This window comes from Vicugna pacos, chromosome 1 (assembly GCF_048564905.1).
Source record: "Vicugna pacos chromosome 1, VicPac4, whole genome shotgun sequence".
Lineage (NCBI taxonomy): Eukaryota > Metazoa > Chordata > Mammalia > Artiodactyla > Camelidae > Vicugna > Vicugna pacos.
The window spans coordinates 64,980,956-65,000,725 of record NC_132987.1 but is presented as its reverse complement, the minus strand read 5'-3'; the positions used below and the strand labels follow the sequence as shown (position 1 = coordinate 65,000,725).

The 19,770-nt window shown below is 43.1% G+C and overlaps 1 protein-coding gene across 4 annotated transcripts in view; it reads right to left on the bottom strand.

Moving 5' to 3' along the window:
- Positions 1-18,291, bottom strand: part of MYLK (myosin light chain kinase) — a 247,068-nt gene extending 228,777 nt beyond the window's left edge. For 3 of the 4 annotated variants that reach the window (XM_072964016.1, XM_072964017.1, XM_072964021.1), the window contains exon 1: positions 18,090-18,291. The gene's annotated coding sequence lies outside the window, so the exon portion shown is untranslated. Of the gene's footprint in view, positions 1-12,809; positions 12,939-18,089 lie in introns of those variants that run through there. The other variant, XM_072964020.1, reaches the window with a different exon arrangement.
- Between the last annotated feature and the right edge of the window lie 1,479 nt (positions 18,292-19,770).

Here is a 19,770-nt window from a genome sequence, read left to right as displayed (position 1 = left end):
AGTGTAGGAGGCATTTATTCATGTGCTCTCCCCAAGCTGTCCTCTGGCCATTTACATCTAGCACTTCCCTCGTACCTCTCTGTGCGTGTGTCATCTCCCGAACTAGATCGTTGGCTCCTGGAGGGCAGGGATGGTGTCCTTACCAAGCACAGAGTCTGGTGCCCAGTAAGCCCTCAACAAATAACCTGATTGACTCTGCTTGCTGTTCACCTGTGGTGTGAACTGGACTCAAAATTAATCACACAGACGACATTAAAATTTACTTTTTAATTTTTGGGGGAGAGGAAGTAGGTTTACATGTATTTATTTATTTTTAACAGTACTGATCATCGAACCCAGAACCTCTTGCATACTAAGCACACACTCCAACACAAATGCCATGTAAATGGGCTTTTCTAGAAGTGCAGCCAATCTTGCAGGACAGTCATCAAAACCAGTGACAGAGATGGGTTTCTGTGATCCACTGGACAACAACACATAGCAAGTGCTATCCCTCCGGCAGGCAGAGTGCTCTCGGACTCGCGGTCTGGGAGCGCTCTGGTGCTATCAGCAGGAGCCCCCTCCCTCCCCGCTGCAAAGCTCCTGTGGAGACCCTGTGCAGTATCAGGGCCAGCAGTCTGCCAGGAAGTCTTTAAGGCCCTGTTGGCTCAGCACCAGCCATCTGGATTGCCTCCTGTGCCACCCTCAATATTTCGAGACCAGCTCCAGTTTACAGTCCTAGCTTCTTTGACTTCCTGGCCACGTGTTCTCAAACTGCCAAGTTGCGCAATTAAAGTTGGAGAATTCTAGGTCTCTGGAGGTCATTCATTCATTCAGCAAGCTTCCCTGAGGGTCTTCTACACTCCAGGTACTAATCACATTCTTAAAATACTGAATCTTAATAAAAATTACTAACATGCCATTTACTGAATGTTGAGTATGTGTTAGATTCAGTACTAAGTGCCTTAAACCCATTGTCTAATTTAATTCGGGGAGGTTGATGTTATTCTCATTTTACAGATGAGGAAAATGAGACACAGAACTGAAGGAACTTGCTTGAGCTCCCATGGTTAGTGAGCTGCAGCAGGGCTGGGATTAAGGCCTGAAACCAGGTTTGTCTGAGAGTCAGCCCTGTGATCATGATGCCTGCTGACTCTCTCTGCCCCTCTTCATCTATTTCTCTTCTCTAGCTTTATGACGCTTGTTCATGCCACCCTCACCACCTATATTCAAAAGAGCTAGACTATTTGGATCTTGTCTATTTCACGGGCTCTTCTAGACCTGGGTTGATGTGACAGGTACCAATCCCCCGATGCTAAACAGAAAAGGTGAGGTTCAGGTTGGGGTTAACAATGTCCGCCTTCAGTATCTCTTGCCTCCCTTTTCTCTTGCTTCCATACCTGCTCCCCACTTGTCCTTCCCTCCTTTTTTCTATCTGCTTCCCAAGGTACCCACTCAGGTATCCCATGGGCTCCCCAACTCAACCCCAAATGAAACTTTCTTCCCTTCTTGACTTTTTTGCCAATGCTTTACACCAAGCTTCCTGATACTTAGGTCAAAATCACAGAGTCATCAGCATAGAAGGAAACAGAGCACAGTGGTTAAATATATAGGCTCTGGGTTCAAATCCTAAATCTGACCACTACTGCAGGACCTATGAACGAGTTACTTAGCTACTTCTGTCTTGGTTTCTTCATGAGGATGAATACAGAACCAAACAACAAAGAAAGTGTTTTTGCAACAAATGGGGCAAGAACAACTGGATATCCATTAGAAGAGAAAAAGAATTTTGACACCCCTTCTTCATATCATACACAAAAAACTAACTTGAGATGGGTGACATATCTGAACATAATAGTTAAAGCTATAAAGCTTTTAGAAAAAAATATGAGGTGATCTTCTATGGGGGACAGCAAAAGTTTCTTAGGACACAGAAAAAAAAATTAGCCTCAGCAAGAAAATTGTAAATTAGATTTTGTCAAAATTTAAAACATCTATTCATCAGAAGACACTGTCAAGAAAATGAATAGGCAAGTGACAATTAGGAAAAAGATCTGCAAATCATATATCTGACAAAGAAGTTGTATTAAGAATAAATTAAAAATTCCTAAAATTAAATAATAAAAAAAAAACCCACAATTTTTTAAATGGGCAAAATATTTGAATAATTTGAATAATACTTCAGAAAGAAAGATATAGAAATGGTCAATAAGCACATGAAAACATTCTTAATACCATTAATCATTAGGGAAATGTAAATTACAACCATTTTGGGACACTGCTACATATCTACCAGAATGGCTAAAATTTAAGTCTGACAACATCAAATGTTAGTGAGAATGTAGAGCAACCAGACTGTGACATGCTATTTGTGGAAGTATAAAAATGGTACAACCACTTTGTCAGTTTCTTACAAAGCTAAACATTGACCTATCCTATGACCCAGTGATTTTCCATTCCTGGGCATCTACCCAAGAGAAATAAAAACATGTCCACCCCAAAAAAGACCTGTACAAGATGTTCACAGCAGCTTTATTCAGAATAGCCAAAAACTAGAAACAGCCCACTGTCCATCAACAGATGAATGGAGACACAAACTGCAGTATATCCATACAGTGGTATATTCTTCAGAAATAAAGAGGAAAGAACCACTGATACATACAAGAAAATAAATGGACCTCCAAACATTATACCAAGTGACATAAACTTCAAACCAAAGAGTACACGCTGTACGATTCCATTTATATGACATTCTAGCAAAGGCACAATAAATCTATGATTTAAAAATTAGAACAATGGTACTGTCCTGGAGAGTGGGGACAGAGACTGACTGAGGAGGAATATGAAGGAATTTTCTGGGATGCCGGTAATGTTCAAATTCTGAAAGGGGCTTAGGTTGCACAGTTGCGTGCTTTTGTCAAAAGCCATACAATGGCACACTTAAGAAGTATGCATTTCAGGTATGTAAATGTTATCTCAAAAGAAAAAGAATGTAAACAACTACTGAACTCTAATGAATGGTATGCACACTTCAGTATTTAGGGGGAAATATACTAATGCTTGCAACCTACTTTGAAATGCATCACAAAAACAAGATGGCGGATGGATGATAGCGGACTGGCTAGATATGTGACAAGGCAAATACAGCAGAATGTTCATTTTAGAATCTAGGTGGAGGGCATATGGCTATTCACTGTGCATTTGTTTCAACTTTGCTGCATATTTGATATTTTTCATAATTACAGAACATAGTACCTATAATATAAGATTGTTGTACTATTTTTTCTCTCTTTTCTGTCACCACTCACATCTCCAACACCTGCTAACTTCACATCACTCACACCCCTCCCCTTGCTGGCTCCCCTGCAGTCTCCAGCCAGGTCCAAGCCCTGGACTCATACATGGATTGCAGACCCACTGTCCTCCCTATCCCTTGTGTTCCCCCACAACAATCCACCCTGAATGTCACTACCATGTAAATCTTCCTCATTCACAGCTCTTAGTATGTGAACCCTGCTGCTCAGCAACCTTTGATGATTCTCCATAAACTAATAACCTCTAAACTCTCAGCCTACAACAAGGCCCTTGCATTCTAGCCTTATTCTACTATTACCCTACATAAATATAGAAGTTCTTTACTTTGAGGATAAGCAGTAATCTAGTTTTACTTTGGCAAAGAAAGAATAGGTTTCTCTTATTCTAAGCCACCTAGATTGTGGTACTTTTGTTACAGCATCCCTAAGAAACTAATACATATATTAAAAAGTCTGGAGTTATCCATGGTCCCCAGACACAGGTTTTCTCCCTGTAATCTTGGGTCAGGTGCTCAGAAGCAGCTCCTGCCTCCCGCAACACCACTCGTTCATATCCACAACAGTAAACATGCCAAGATCTCCCAAGGAGTCTGCAGGAAGCAGCGGGGAGGCCAGCCATTCCTAGGGTTTTCAGTACAATTTGCTGACCAACTCGCTCTATATCTTGCTGTGGGCACAACCTGTTTTGTAAGGTTTGGCTCCAACAAGCCTAGGATCTGGTCTTTTTACCCTCATTTAGAATGACTGATGGTTCGTCTGACAGGCTGAGGGGTCACAGGGAAGTACCATCTAAAGAAGGTAGTTCACTCTCCTGGGTCTAATACCAATCTGGTAAATAGGAATCATCCCACTAATAGGCTGGTTGGCAATATGGAACAAAAGCGAAAAAAAGAGGGTCATACCTTTCAACCTGGTAAAGCTGTTCTTGGAATAAAATCCAAGGAAATGACACAACAGAAAAAGCAAACCATTTGGACAAAGATAATTATAGCGGTGTTACTCATAACAGTGGAACAGAAACTGGAAACACCAATTGCAGAAGAGTTAAAAGATAGTATCATAATAATACCTAACATTTCCTGAGCCCTCACTACATGGCAGAGAGCACATCAAGTGTTTCGTTTGGATTATTTTATTTCACCTTCACGAAAACCTTATGAGCTACCTGTATTATCCCTGTTTTGGAGATGAACCTGTTCAAGGTCATACAGCTAGGAAGTGGCAAGTGACTGCTCTATTTTATGCCCTCTGCTTAGTGACTTTACAGTGGCCATGTGAAACTGGGCAAGTTCTTTTTAACTTCACTGAGACTTAGGTTCTCAACTATAAAACAGGAATAAGAATAACATCATAAAGACTGACAAAAATTAAATGTTAAGTATGTGAAATACTAAGTAAACTATAAAAAATTTATCCAAATGAAAAATACTTACAGTCACTCGACGATAACTGAGTCTCTTATATGGCAGGACTCTAACTGCAGCCTATTTTGTATGTGAAGTTGAACAGTTAGAATTTTATCTTTCATGTGGTACAAGATTAACATTGTTTTTTAACCAGGGATGTTACAAGCAGATCTGTGTTTTAATGTTGTTTTAAGGTGCAATAATATAAAATCATCTCAGGATGACAAAACTGGAACTTTATTTAATTTCTAATCCTCAACAAGTTTTATGAGCTCTCCACTAAAAGCCTTAGTCTGATTCCTCCAGAGGGTGGGCAGGATGAGCCTGGAGCAAGTTTCCTTAATTCACTGGCTTTCTGCAGGAAAGACAGGGGTCTCATCCCCTAATAGCTATACCCAAGGGTCTAAAATATTGGCCAGTGGAAAGCAGAGGTGGAGGTGTCCTGATGGCTTTTAGAAGGGACTCTCCTCACCCCCTCCTCACCTTCACTGGTAGTAAGGATGGTTGCAAGCATGTTCTGCCCGCAGTGAGAGCCTACACATGCATGAAGGAGAGTTCTTACTGTTGCCAGGTAGTAGGGGCCAGGCACCATCAAATAGCAGGCAATTATGCAATTGGTGTCACTAACCAGGGTCTAGCGCAGCCACAGGACTCTGTTCCCCTCCCAGTGAGCCAGGCTGAATAACAAAAGACAAAAGCACCAAACAATCCAAGACACCACCCAGAAGTGGCAGTCAGCCCCTCCCTGCTCCAGAGCAAAACCAGAGACTTGGCCCCTGAGTCACTCCTCCCCACCCCTCAGTCAAAAAATACCTGAAGAGGGAGAAAGAAACCAACATCCCTCTCCACACCTTAGACATTCAAAGGATTTTCCCACCATGTTTGTAATTTGTTCTGCATTTCTCTATAGACTTGCCCACCACTCTCTGCTTAATATCCTTCAGAGTCCCCCTACATCTCTCCAAGCCCAGGAGAGGGGGCGGTTAATGTAACCCTCATGACAATGCTTCAAGGTTGTGAGCATCTACTTTTTAGAAATGAGTGAAGGGAAGTTCAGAGTAGTTAAATAATTTCCCGGGTTCACCCATCTAATAAGGTGTTGAACCTGGATTCAAACCCCAGTCTGTGAGCTGCAAAGCCCAGACCCTTCCCACCAACCACAGAAGTGGCTCTCTCAGCCAATGAGGAAAAGTAGCAGAGATGAACTCTGCAATGTGCCTGTACAGAATCTGTCCGATGCCCCGTGTTGCCACGGCACCATGTGGTCAGCATGAAGCTGACCAGAGTCACAAAGGTCAGGCGTGCTCACATTCAGAAGCCAGACAGCCCGGCCCCTCCTGTGGCAGCTCTCCCACACACCAGCACACACCTCTATAAAAGGAGACCAGGGCCCTGGAAACAGGTCAGTCAAGCCCTTTCAGAACACCAGCACCGCACTGGTATCTGGATGCCTGAGTTCCTGGGCCTGGCAGCCACTGCGCTAACCACAACTCTCAGGAAAAGGAGAGAGTAATTAGAAAGCAGAGCCCCACAGACCAAACTTAAGTCATGTTTCCAAAATAGCCTCTGAAATGAAAATCAGCCTGTGCCTGAAGTGGCAGCACATGGGCCTCACTCCTCCACACAATGCCCATGCCTCTGGGCCGCAAGGGGGCCTCAGCAGAGACACCATGGATATGCACAGTTCTTTCCATCCAGCCACAAATAATTACTAACCACCCACTATATGTTTGATGGGAGATAAGAGGTGGTCCTTCTGTGGCTCTGCTCCTGAGAAGCTCCCAGCTCAGTGACAAGCTAAGAAACAAAGACAGGGCCAGGTGCAGATGGGATGCTCTAAACTAAGTGGAGTTTATCTTGGGAATGCAAGGCTGGTTCAACATATGAAAATCAATCAGTGTAATTCACCACACTAACAGACTAATGCAGGGATGGGCAAACTATGGCCCATGGGCCAAATACAGCCTATTGGCTATCTTGACAAATAAAGTTTTATTGAAACACAGCCATTACCATTCATGTACATATTCTCTATGGCTGCTTTCATGCTATAATGGCAGAACTGAATACTTGTGACAGAGACAGTATAGCTTGCTAAGCTGAAATTGTTTACTATTGGCTCTTTTCAGAAAAAGCTTGTCCACCTTTAAACTATTGAGGAGCGCCCTTTCACCCATAAAACTGCAGCAACTCCAACTCTCTCTGCTCTCTGCTCTACAGATCAGGTTGGGAAGCAGATGAATATTAGGGTCCCAGACTCCCAGGGCAGCAGGAAAGCAGTCCAAAGTATGACCTCTGCTGCTCCCTCCCACTGGTCCCACACCAGGTAGGAGCTTCAGGACTCTCTGGACAAATATGGCACAGGCTTTTACTAAAGCTTTCATGGTAAGTGCTTAGAGGTAGAAAACCTCTTTCTGCACCTCCGTTTCACCTTCCCAACCCAACTGTCCCAGAAAAGGAGAATCCTGGAGCTATCAAATCAATGATCAGAGCTTCCACTTTAGCAAACTAATAAAGGAAGAGCAACTAACCCAAAGCAAGCAGAAGAAAAGAAACAATAAAGAGGAAAGAAGAAAGCAATGAAATTGAAAACAGAAAAATAACACGGAAAAATCAATGAAGCCAAAAGCTGGTTCTTTGAAAATATCAATAAACTTGACAAACCTGTAGCAAGACTGGCAGAGAGCAAAAAAGATACAAACTAAAATATTAATAACAAAAGAAGAGACATCACCATAATCCCTGAAGACATTAAAAGGATAATAAGCAAATATTATGGACAATATTTGTCTATAAAGTCTACATTTTGGATGGAAAAAATTACCCAAAAAACACCAAATATCAAAAATCACTCAAAAAGAAATAGATAATCTACATAGTCCTATGTTTATTAACTAATTAAATTTGCAGTTAAAAACCACTTCATCAAATCAAACTCCAGGCTTCACTGAACAATCCTACCAAAAATTTAAGGAACAAATAATAACAATTCTATACAACTCTTCTAGAAACTAGAAACCAGTTCCTTTTAGAAGGCAACCTATACCCTGACACCAAAATCAAAGACATTATAAGAAAACAGTTAGACCAATAGCCTTCATCAGTCTAAACACACACAAACACACATACACACAAAACCTCAACAAATGCTAGCAAATTCAATCCAGCAATATATAAAAAGATTAACAATACATTTTGATCAAGTGGAGTTTATTTCTGGAATGTAAGGCTGGTTAAACATACAAAAATCAATTAGTATAATTTAGCATATCAATAGACTAAAGCAAGGGTCAGCAAACTATGCAGCCTATTTTTGTAAATAATAGTTACTAGAACACAGTCACATCCATTCATTTAGGTATTGTCTATGGTTGGTTTCATGCTACAATGGCAGAGCTGAGTCATTGATCAGAGACCTTATAAGAGTTGAGTTAGAGACCTTATGGCTGAGAAAGGCTAAAAGATTTACTTTCTGGCCGCTATGATCTGAATTTTTTTGTCCTCCCAAAATTTATATGTTGAAATCTTAATCCCCTATGCCACAAAGATGATGGTATTAGAAGTTGGGACCTTTGGGAGGTGCTTAAGTCATAACGGTGGCACTCTCATAAATAGGGTTAGTGCTCGTATAAAAGAGACTCCAAAGAGATCCCTAACCTACTTCTACCATGTAGAGCACACAGGAAGAAAGCACTGGCTATGAATCAGGAAGAGGGCACTCACTAAAACTTGAACATGCTGGAACTTTGATCTTGAACTTTCCAGCCCTCAGAACTGTGAGTAATAAATTTCTGTTGTTTATAAGCAACCTGTTCTGTAGTATTTTGTTATAGCATTCCAAACAGACTAAGACTTGCACTCTAAGAAAAAGTCTGCCAACTCCTGGACAAAAAATATACATATATCTATATCTATATCTATATCTATATAGATATAGATAGATAGATATAAAAATATATCAAATTTCAAATTTTAATAGATCCAAAAAGAGCACTCGAAAAAAATCATAATCCATTCATGATTAAAAAAAAACCTCAGCAAGCTAGGAGTAAGGGAACTTTATCAACATAACAAGGAGCATCTACAAAAACCATATAGCTAGCATCAAACATAATGGTATGAGACTGAATGCCTGCCCCATAAGAATGGAAATAAGACAATGATGTCTATTTTCACCACTCCTTTTTAACATTATACTGATCCTAACCAGCACAATAAGGCAAGAAAAATAAATACAAGTCAAATAAATCAGATTGAAAATAAAACAATTTTGAAAAGGAAGAACTAAGTTGAAGAATTAATACTACCTGATTTTAAAACTTAAAATACAGCCACAAGAAAGCAAGAAAGCAAGGTACAATAATCAAGATAGTGAGGTATTGCTGAAAGGATATACACACAAACCAATGGAACAGAATAGTCAGAAGCAGACCCACAAACACATTCTCAAATGATTTTCAACAAAGATACAAAGGCAATTCAACAGGCGAAGGATAGTCTTTTCACTATGGTGCTACATTAACTAGACATCTATATGTGAAAAAGACCCTGTATCAATACCTTGCACCATGTACAAAAAAAAAAACTCAAAATGGATTAGACCTAAATATAAAACCTAAAACTATAAGACATCTTAAAGAAAGTATTGGAGAAAATCTTAATGACTTCATATTAGGTAAATATTTCTTAGATACAACACCAAAAGAATACTTTTAATTGATAAACTGGACTTCATCAAAATTAAAAACTTCCGCTCTGCAAAAATAGATGGGTAAGAGAATGAAAAGATAAGCTATAGACAGTGAGAAAATATTTGCTAAACACGTACCTGATAAATGACTCATGTCCAGAATATAAATAATTATATCTCAAAACTCAATCAAAATGAAGCAGTTCAATAAAACCCAGGCAAAAGATCTAAACAGATACTTCACCAAAGAAGATACACGGATAGCAAATAAGCCAAATAATAAAGATGCTCAACATTCTTAGTCATCAGGGAAATGCAAGTTAAAACCACAGTGATAAATTATACCTATCAGAATATCTAAAACAATGTTTTAAATCTGACAACACTAAGTGCTGACAAAGATGTGGAAACTATAACCCTTATACATTGCTAGTAAGAATGCAAAATGGTGTAGCCACTGTGGAAAACAGCTTGTCATTTTATTATGATACATGCACCATACCACCCAGCAATCCCACCCGTGGGTATCTACCCAAGTGAAATGAAAATCTATGTTCACATAAAAACCTGTACATGAATATTCATAGTGAATTATTCATTATCACCCCAAACTACAACTCAGAATGTCCTTCAATTGGTGAATAGGGAAACACATACAATGAAATAACACGCAGCAGTAAAAAGGAATGACCTACTGCATTCCTTTGACCTAATGTATATGTAACAACATAGATAACTCTCCAACACATTGTGCTAAGTGAAAGAAGGTAAAGTTAAAAGGCTACATACCATCTGACTCCACTTACACGACAGTCTGAAAGAGGCAAAATCGTAGGTACAGACATCAGATCAGTGATTCCCACCTAGGATCTTCAGGTGGTAGGAGAGTTGACTATAAAGTATACAAGGCAATTTTGGGAAGTGATGGAAATGTTCTGTATCTTGAATGTAGTAATGCTTTTATGTTTGTTAAAACTTAGAGTTGTACACTAAGATAGGTGAATTTTACTGCATGTAAATTATACCTCAGTTTTTTAAATGAGAAAGAAAAATGCCTTCACAAAGATTCCATCATGATGCAGCATTGAAAAAAAGTTATTATGTACCTAAAATGATGTCTACCACTTGTCAAGCAATGGACTCAAAGGGCAAAAGAAATTGTCAAATTTATCAGAATAAAGCATAGACTTTTTTAAGACAGGAAAAGCTGGTGTTACTGATTCACGTGCAACACATGATCAGTTGGGTACTGAACAATAATTTTTCAAAGCTTCCGATTAACTTTCAGAAGAAGATATTTATTCTGATACTATCTTAGCAACATTATTTACTTATAGAAAAACCAGAAGTAAAAGTTTAACCTAAAGGAAATGCAGATAAAATCCTGTTATACTTTAATATTCCTCAGAATTATTCTGTCAATCCTAAAAGGGCTGAAGATGCCAAAATTGTCGGTACATACAAAATCAGCCTAGGAAAGTAAAGACAATAGTTCTATCTCACTCATGACCAAAAATGCAAAAAAAAAAAAAATCCAATAAAGGATTAGAAAATTAAAGCCAACGTGTTTTTAAAAAAAATTATACATTATGACCAAGTATCTACCCAAGAATTTACCTTAAGAATTCAAGGATGACTCAACATTCAAAATTCATGAGCACAGGTTATAAAAAACAGGACTTTAATCTTGAAATCATGTGTAATGTAAGACTGATAGACAAACACAATTCAGAAGGAACTTAATATTTTGTGATAATGATGAAGAAAGTGGTTATACAACTTTTATAAATAAAGGCATACTGAAATTTAGAAATTTTTCTAAAATTATGTATATAAAGGAAATGCTTTTTTCCTGAGAATCTAGAAAGTGATATAAATCTTACAGCCTATCATAACTTGAAATTAAGAAAATATGGGACTGTTATCTCCTTTCACCACACAACTACTACCTTTTTTTTTTGTCTCTTCGGCTAGCCTGAGTTGGTTTCTGTTCATTTTGAAGAATCCTACCTAATACACAAATCAAAGAAATAATTACATAGCAAAAAAGCAATAAAGACTGATTCCCAAATCTGGCTGACATCAGAAACACCTGAGGAGCTTCGTAAAAACAGATTCCCTGACCCCACCCAGGTGTAGGCTGGGGACTGGGAGGCATGGATTATTTTGCAAACAAGGCTGCCATTGGAATTTTGTCATTAGTTCGATCTGAAAGACGGCTATTAGGAAATAAAGGCCTTAGGCATGGCTTTCCCTTGAAGTTTTTTCAATGTAGATGTGGATATAAAAATTTTATCATGAAAAAAACTAAACAAAAGATATAAACTTTTCAATATATGACTCGTCACCATCAAAAGAATTTTACAGGAACCAATTGCTACAGTAGTTCAAATGAGGAAGAAAACTTGAAGCTGAGCATGTCAAAGGCAGTCTCCATGCTGGGGCAGCACCTGACAGGCATTAGAAACTCAATTCACTCCCTGAACAAATACTTAAGGATAGAGGGACCTGTCAGTAAAAGAGGCAAGTGAAGAATATTCCAGGAGAGGATAAACTCACCGTTAAAGGCAGAGAGACAGGGAAGTGTAAACTGGGTTTAGGGACAATAAGTTAACGAGCGCGTTGGCATGCAGGTCAGATGATGGGGCCCTTGCACTTCAAGTTAAGGTGGTCCTGTGAGCAGCAGGGAGCCACTGAAGGTTTCTGAAGGTGGAGTGACACAGCCAGACTGGACTTTAAGATTAACAAAGCAATCAAGTGTAAAATGTATTTGTGCCACAGAGAGAGGCCTTAGTTAATAGTCCAAGTATGAGCGAGCGAAGGTCTGGTCATGAGCAATGACAATATGAAAGTAAAACCAAGGGATTCTCTGCCTGGGGTAACCAGAGGAGGAGGATAATCTCAGGAGGAAGGGCTGAGTGGCTGTGGTCATCTGCGACCAGCTGGTGCCCTAGGTGGCTGCCCAATCACAACAAAAAGCCTGACAACTCCCTAAAACACTTCAGTGGAAACACCAGGGGGTAAAATCAGGAGCAACTGCATTAACTGTCTCATGTCCAGAATGAGGCCCTCCTGCAAAGACGCCGGCTTCAGTAGTGATCAGAGGCAAGTGACAGCGTAAGGGCTGTGTTCCTCCAGGTACCCTGCAACAGCCTGGTGCCTCCTCCTGAACACACCCACTTCCACCAGGTTAGCAACCAAGCGACCGCGGAAATGCTCTATTCACACAAACACAAAAATAAGGAATGAGAGCTTAACCTGGATAATGGGAAGGGTAGGGATAGGTCCATTTTAGACACATTCTATAAGCAGTCTTAGTACTCAGCAGAAAAATGCAGGACATTCAGGAGAAAATCAGAACAGTTATGCCTAACCATAAAGAAGACATTTTGCAGAAGTGACGTGGTGAGTGGAGGTTACCTTCTCACAGAGCAGCATATGGAGATGTCTTACGGTCTTTCTTGAGGACTCCTACTCATCCCACTGCTCACGCCTTCAGTACAGATGTCTGGGCACCTGTAGTGTGTCAGGTGCTAAGACTTCTTGCTGGGCTAAGAGTAAGGGCACAAAGATGAAGCATGAGCTCGTGGCCTAGTGGGGCACCACACCACTGATAGCATCGCAAGTTAAAGGGTACCAAGCACTTGCTCATCTGCCCACAGCCTCGTCAGGCAAGCAGAGAAGGGGCTCCCCTCTGCATTTACTGACAGACTTACAAAGACCAGGACAGTGCTGGATCCGACTCCAAACCATGGCCTCTTCCTGGTTTTTCACAGTCTCAGAAGAAATTCCATCTAGTCCAGCCCTAGGAAAGGAGAAGGGCACTCTTGCTGGGTCAGTGGAGATGGCCAGAGTCTGGAACTGCTCATAGGGTGAAATTCCTCTGAACGATGGTGCACTGCAGAGTCAAGGCAGACCCAGAATCCAGTGTGAGCCCCAAGTGTCAAGTCTGGCTATTAGATGGGATAGACTTTAAGGGTGAGTGGAATCTGTGTGGGCAGACACACAGTACTCAGGGTCCCTAGCAGGAGACAGATGGCAGTAATCACACTCAGACCAGATGAAGGAATAGTCACCCCTGCTCCCCAGGACACCTCCAGACTAAAGAGGACAGCCTTCATAGACTGGAGAACCAGGTGGAACAGATGATAGATCCAACTTGCACTCTTTTCTCTGGCCGAAGTCAGCCCTTCTCACCCCATCACATCTGCCACTGGGGTGGAGTGATGAGAACTCTGGCTGTTTCTGGTTCTGCCACCCAATTACTTGGCCTCTTAGACCAGGGTTTTCACCTCAGTAAAACATAGGTGTCAGGTGGACTGACATAAATGCGGCATGAGGAAAGAATACAAAGCCTCGGGAATCCAAAAGTCTTCACGGGATGGGCTTTCACTCTGGCTATAGATTTGCTTCTCATTACTTCTCTTCTAGTATAAAGTTAAAACAAAATTGTTCCAGGAATATTCTGAGTGGCAGAGGGAAAACAAGCCTGGAATGAAAACCACCCCCAAAATAGATCTTGGGTCAAAGCTGGCCTGCATGGTTGACAGCTCACCACAGGGTCAAAGATTCTTCACCAGGTTCCAACAAACGAGCAGCTGAGAGCTTCGGGACACTCGAACCTAGGGTTCCTGCCTTCCTCTCTCCTGGCTGGTACCCACCCTCCCTCTTCCTCATCTTTGAGGCCTTTCCTCATCACTCCAGCCCCTGAATTTCTTGCTACTCAATTCCCCTAAATGAGTCTGTACCAAGAACTTATTCCTATCTTCCAATTACATGTTATATTTCCCCATATAGGCCCAAAGCCCCTTGGGCATACTACCTTCCTTTTATAATTCTCCACAAGGCTAGGTGGAGGGGGCTCTGTAATGTTTGTTGGCTGATGTACAGGTCATTCCATAGACATGGGGAACAATACTCAGTATGTAGAGTAATAGATATTCCTTCTTTGTGCCTCTTTATATTCACATACTCATTTCATTTCTATAACCACCCTTATTGTCAGATGTGGAAACTGCAGACAACCCACAGAGGTTGACTACCACGCCCAAAAACATGCAGCTAGTAAGTGAACAGGAAGGCTAAGAACCCAAGTTTAACTCCAAAGACTACATTCTACTCTCATGCTGCCTCTCCTGCCAGAAATCTGAAGGAGAGCTACTCTGTACCAAAAACATCCATCTCTGGAAATAAAAAAGATAAACAGCATCCTCAACTATGAAAGTTCAACTTGGTTCCCAAAAGATTATGGGAAACAACACACAAGGTCCTGCATTAACAAATTAGCATCCATCAGATCTGGAGGCCCAGAGTGGGAAGGGAGGAAATCAAGCAGCAGATCTGAAAGAAAAAGAAAACTTCTTCTCATCATGCTTCTTTTGTCTCCAGAGGGCTCTACCCTTAGGACCCAAGAAAAGAGGGGAGAGGAGGAGGGGGACAGAAGTATCAACAGTGGGATGAGGGGACAACATTGGGATATTCGAGAAGCCCAGTCTATACAAAAATTCCCACAGCTCCCCGTGCGGTGTCCATTGTGAGCATTCGCCCTTAGACACAAGGGACAGTGAGCACAAGGACAATGAAAGCATCCGGAAATCCAGCCTTATCCCCATGAGCTGCAAGCTGGGAGCGATTCTTACTGGCTCTCCTCCTGCCCCAGCCCCCTTCTCCAGGGCTGCAGCCCCTACAGACCAGGTGCACACAACAGGGCAGGAGGGATGCATCTGCCGGCTTGTGGTGACAAACACCAAGGTCCACCCACCTTGAGATTGTAAGAACTTGCATTTGCTCCACCTGTTGGCTTAAAACAAACAGAAAAATATGATGCTAAAACTCAATAAAGAGACAGAGAATTCATCTACAGAACAGCACAGTTAAGAGCAGTGAGTGACTCACACAGCAGACCTCAGCCCAGCAAACTCACCCTCTGTGCTGGTGGAGCAGAAGTCTCAGAGCACAAACAGAAGGGGGCAGAAGTCACATGGCGCAGAACCTGTCCTAGTGGCATCCGTGCTGCCCCCACTCTAGATTCTGAGCCCACATGCCACCCCCGTGTCCACTTGTACGTTTTCCATGCAAACAGTCCTGCCTCGTGTCCTCTGGGTATACTCTCTCTCTCTCAGAGGAAAATGACACCACAACAGTCAAGCTGGAACAGGACAACATCTTCTGTTGGCAAAGTTTACTTTCTAAGGGTTCTCTAATTTCACTAAGTGTACAGAGAGGATAGGACAGGAAGCTTTTAAGAATGAACAACTTCCCAATCAAAGTGTGTCGGTATGAACTAGGGGAGGGGCAGTAGGCTTCCAAGTGGCTGTGGTGTATGTTTCCAGAATACCAAGCAGTGTTGTTCTCTGAAAGATACTAAATAAGCCTCCACATGTTCACAGGGGTCTCTGCACCCCGACCCCCGGGCTGGGCTGCATTCTCAAACTGCCATCTCTTGAAACTCTGAAAAGGCAAAGAGCCAATAAACCAACTAATTCAGTTTCAAAGACTCTAGGCTCATATTTTGGGGGAAAAGCAAGGGGTCATTCTTGTAGACACTGAGCACACAGTGACCCCAGATCATTTGCAATCTACTCCTCTGAGGCTGAAGAAGAAATCCCCAGCTAGGATCAAAACCCTTCCCTCACCTTTGGCACTGCAAGGGCCTCTCTCCCCACACCACCATCTGGGGCCAGCCTCCTTTTCCGACAAGCCTTCCCCGCAGACTTCCCTGCAACTGCCAGCCAGAGGCCCCCGCCCTGTAGTGACTGCACCTGTCTATCTAAGCTCCAGGTAGCATGTGGGTCTCCCTAAATTTACCAGTTAGACCATGGAACTTCACCAGGGCCTAGTCTGCCTTGTACATGTCCCCCAAGATCTAGCTCTTGAGAAACAGTTTCCTGACTAGAGGGTCAGCAAATTTCATATAAAGAAAAACTGCTCCAAGGCCCCAGCTAACCCCCTCCTCAGCTAGCCATTGCTGTACAAAAGAAATCAAACACACAGATCCTTTGCCACTGTGGGGTGGTTCACCAAGCTCATCCTAGTGGTGCATGAGGACCAGCATCTTTTTGTATCATCAGTGAGTGAAGGCACAGACATGTACATCCTGGTGAAAAGGCTCTTGTGCAGATCCCCAGAGTACCCACTACCCAATCCAGTAGCCAGCGTCCACCCAGAGCCAAGTGCCCAGGCTCCTACCTGCTTTGGCTGAAGGCTCTTGGCTCACCTAGGGTGGGAGACAAAGGGCCTACCTCACTATGGGCACCAAGAGGGAACATGCCACACTGGCCTAGGGCACTATGGCATTAACAGCATCACTTCCCACTGTCCCTGCAGTGTGCAGGGCAGGGAGAGAGACTAAGACAAAGGATTACCGAAGAGGGAAGGGAAGGGGTCAAGAATTTAAGAGAAAAGTGAAGAGATAGAGGGGAACAGGAAAATGAAGTGGAAAAAATAAAACTACTTTACTAGAAGCTGAAATGCCTTTTAAGGATCCAGTAAGTTTACCAGAAGCACCTACACTTCCCCTGGAGACTTGCATTGTAGATCCCTGATGCTTTGAAGTGTGAGGGGTTCCCAAAATGATCCTTTCAAGTTCCCACCCCCATCTGCAAATAACTTATTGACAAGTTGTGCACATTAAAAAAAGATTGCACTGAGACAGGGAACAACTTACTTTCAGCTGGAAGGGGGATGCAGCACTAAGCAGGCTCCTCAGGGCTGAGGGGCCGGAAATTGCACATACTCTGCTCTTTGCACGTGGGGAGAAGAGGGATGGTGAAAACCAGTGGCCTGAAGCCTGGCGCTATTCCCACTGCCCAGGTGTGCACCTACCCGACCCACCTCCCTCAATTGCAATAGCTATTTTTAACCCCCTCTAGGCCTCAAAAGAGCTGGGTCTTTCTCCTTCAGGTTACTATACAGAACGTGTCCCCCCACCTCGCCCTCAACAACAACAAAATTCTAGAAAACCTCTCCGCATCAGCCTGTCTCGGCATCTGCAATACCACGCCTAAAAATTCAGTCCTTTGGGTCTTGAAGAGTGTTAGGAGCCACAAGTTCCAGGGAGGAATTCTGCCTTGGCCACCGAGAGCTAACACCTGGAAATTAGTTTAGCCTAAACTTTCCAACCGCAATGATCTGCGAACAAGGGTCTATCAACCATAAAACTCCGTTGAAGCAAAGGAGACCGAGGAGTGCCTGAATAGGAGCAGGGAGTGAGAGCAAGACTGCAACGTCCGACGCCCCAGTTTTGCCTGGGATGCCGCGGCTGCCCCCACTGCCCTACCTTCCCCGACTCGCAGCTGGGCTGGGAGGGCCCTCACGTGCCACCCCCGCCCCTGCCATCCTCGAGTCTTCCGGCAAGAGACTGGGGAGCTGGGCGAAGAGCTACCTTTCTTCCTTGAAGGCTAACGGCGATTTGCACCCCTCAAATCAAAAGCACCCCCTTCGAATGACGCCTATAGAGACAGCCGCATCACTGTCCCCAAGCACCTCACCTTCTAAAAGAAAACCCGGGCTGCATGGAGTCGCTGAGGTCGCCCCCTTATGAGCCTCCCCCAACTTCTCGCGGTACCTAAGAAACCCTCCCCAACAGTGGAGCCAGGTGCAGGCTCCTAAGGTAGAGGGTCCCGACCCCGCGACCCCCGCCCTCAGAGAGTGACTCCCAGGGGCCGCGCCGGGACAAAAGCGAGAGGCGGGCTCACTCACCCGCGCGGCGAAGGCGGCCCGAGAGCCGAGGCAAGGCGCTCGGCGGGGCGTCCCGGCCGCGGGCGCGCAGCGCGGGCTCAGCGCTCCCTCAGCCGCCGGCTGCCGACAGGGCGGCGCGGGGAGCCGGCAAGGCGCGTCCCGGGCTGGGCGGGGCGGGGGTGCTTGGCCCGGCGAGAGAGCGAGCAAGTGGGAAAACGAATGAGCGCGTGTGCAAGCGACTGAGAGAACAGCGCTCGGGGTCGGGACCCAAACTGCCGACTCAGGCTCACACGCACTGATTTGCATGTTATTTGCATAGCGCTCTGGGAATGGACCTGCGATTCTTCCCGCCACGCCCACCCCACGCTCCTCCCGGGAGTCCCGAGTGGAGAATCCGGAGCGGAACCGACCGCTGGACGCCGGTCCAACTCTTCCCCGGCACCACCCCGGCTCCTCCTGGCATACCGGACTGAAGGCCTTCGGGGTGTTTTCTCATATCTTCCCCTGCAAGTCTCGATACGCAAGAGAGGACCACACATTAGAAAAAGTCTGCACACTTTAAAATTAATTTTTTTCTTTGATGTGTCTGTCAAAAACAGCAACGAATCGAAGAGATTCCCCAAATGAATATAATTTTGGGTTTTGGACAAAGTATCGCGAAAAACTTGCCTCATTTTCAAAATTGTCCACAACGTGCAATTTTGTTCTGGCTGAATAACATAGCCCTTAAAACAGCGGGTTCTGGAGTTGAGAACCTTACTTTCTAGCTGCAACATTTTGGGCAAATTACTTATCTCTGTTATTTCGTTTTCTTATCTCTAAAATGGGGATAATCTGCCTTATAGAATTGTAAGATTTCAGTGAGATAAGCCAGGTAAAGCGCTTAGGATGGCGCCTAGCATGTTACTTTTAACTCTTTAACGTGCAGGCATGATCTATATAGCTACTTTACCGAGAGGCAATCAGACCAAGGCGAGGCAAGAGGCTGGGAGAAGAGGGGAAGAGGCTATAGAAGTCAAAGAGAGAACATTCTCAGATTAGTGACAGTCTCTCGAAGGTTCAGGTCAGGGTTCCCCAACCAACTCAGCTGTTAGGCTAACCAGACCCAGTTCTGAGAAAGCGCTTCGATATTTTCTTTCCCCATGGACGATCTAACATTAAATGCATTTTGAAACGTTATCTTGGGAATGTTCTGGAAAAATATTAAATATTTAACTCAGCCACTTCAAACAAACAATTAAAACATAAAGGAAGCAAAGTCTGTTCTGTGGTGGAAAAAAAAATTCCAGATTAGGAGACCTGAATGTTAGACCTGGTTCTGGTACTAGATTTGTGGAGCTTGCTGGAATCACTCACTGTTTCTGGGCCTTAGTTTTCTAATCTCCATGGGATGTTTTTTGGTTTTATTTATTTATTTATTTATTTCAGGCAGCTTCCAGTTCTGAAATTTTAGCTCGAGTTTCTTTGACATTTTCCTCTGTTGGGTGTTAAGAATCATCCATTTAGAGAATACCTTTTAAAATTAGTTTTTCAACTTGCTTAGTATTTAGTTTGCACCTGATATGAAATATTTTATGGAGTTTTCTGATCTCTTCACTTGGACTCTACTTTTTTTTTTTTTTTTGAACTGTTTATGTCAGGTTAAGGAGTACTTGTTATGTTTACCATAAAACAAAAGCCAGGTACAGAAAACCACACAAAA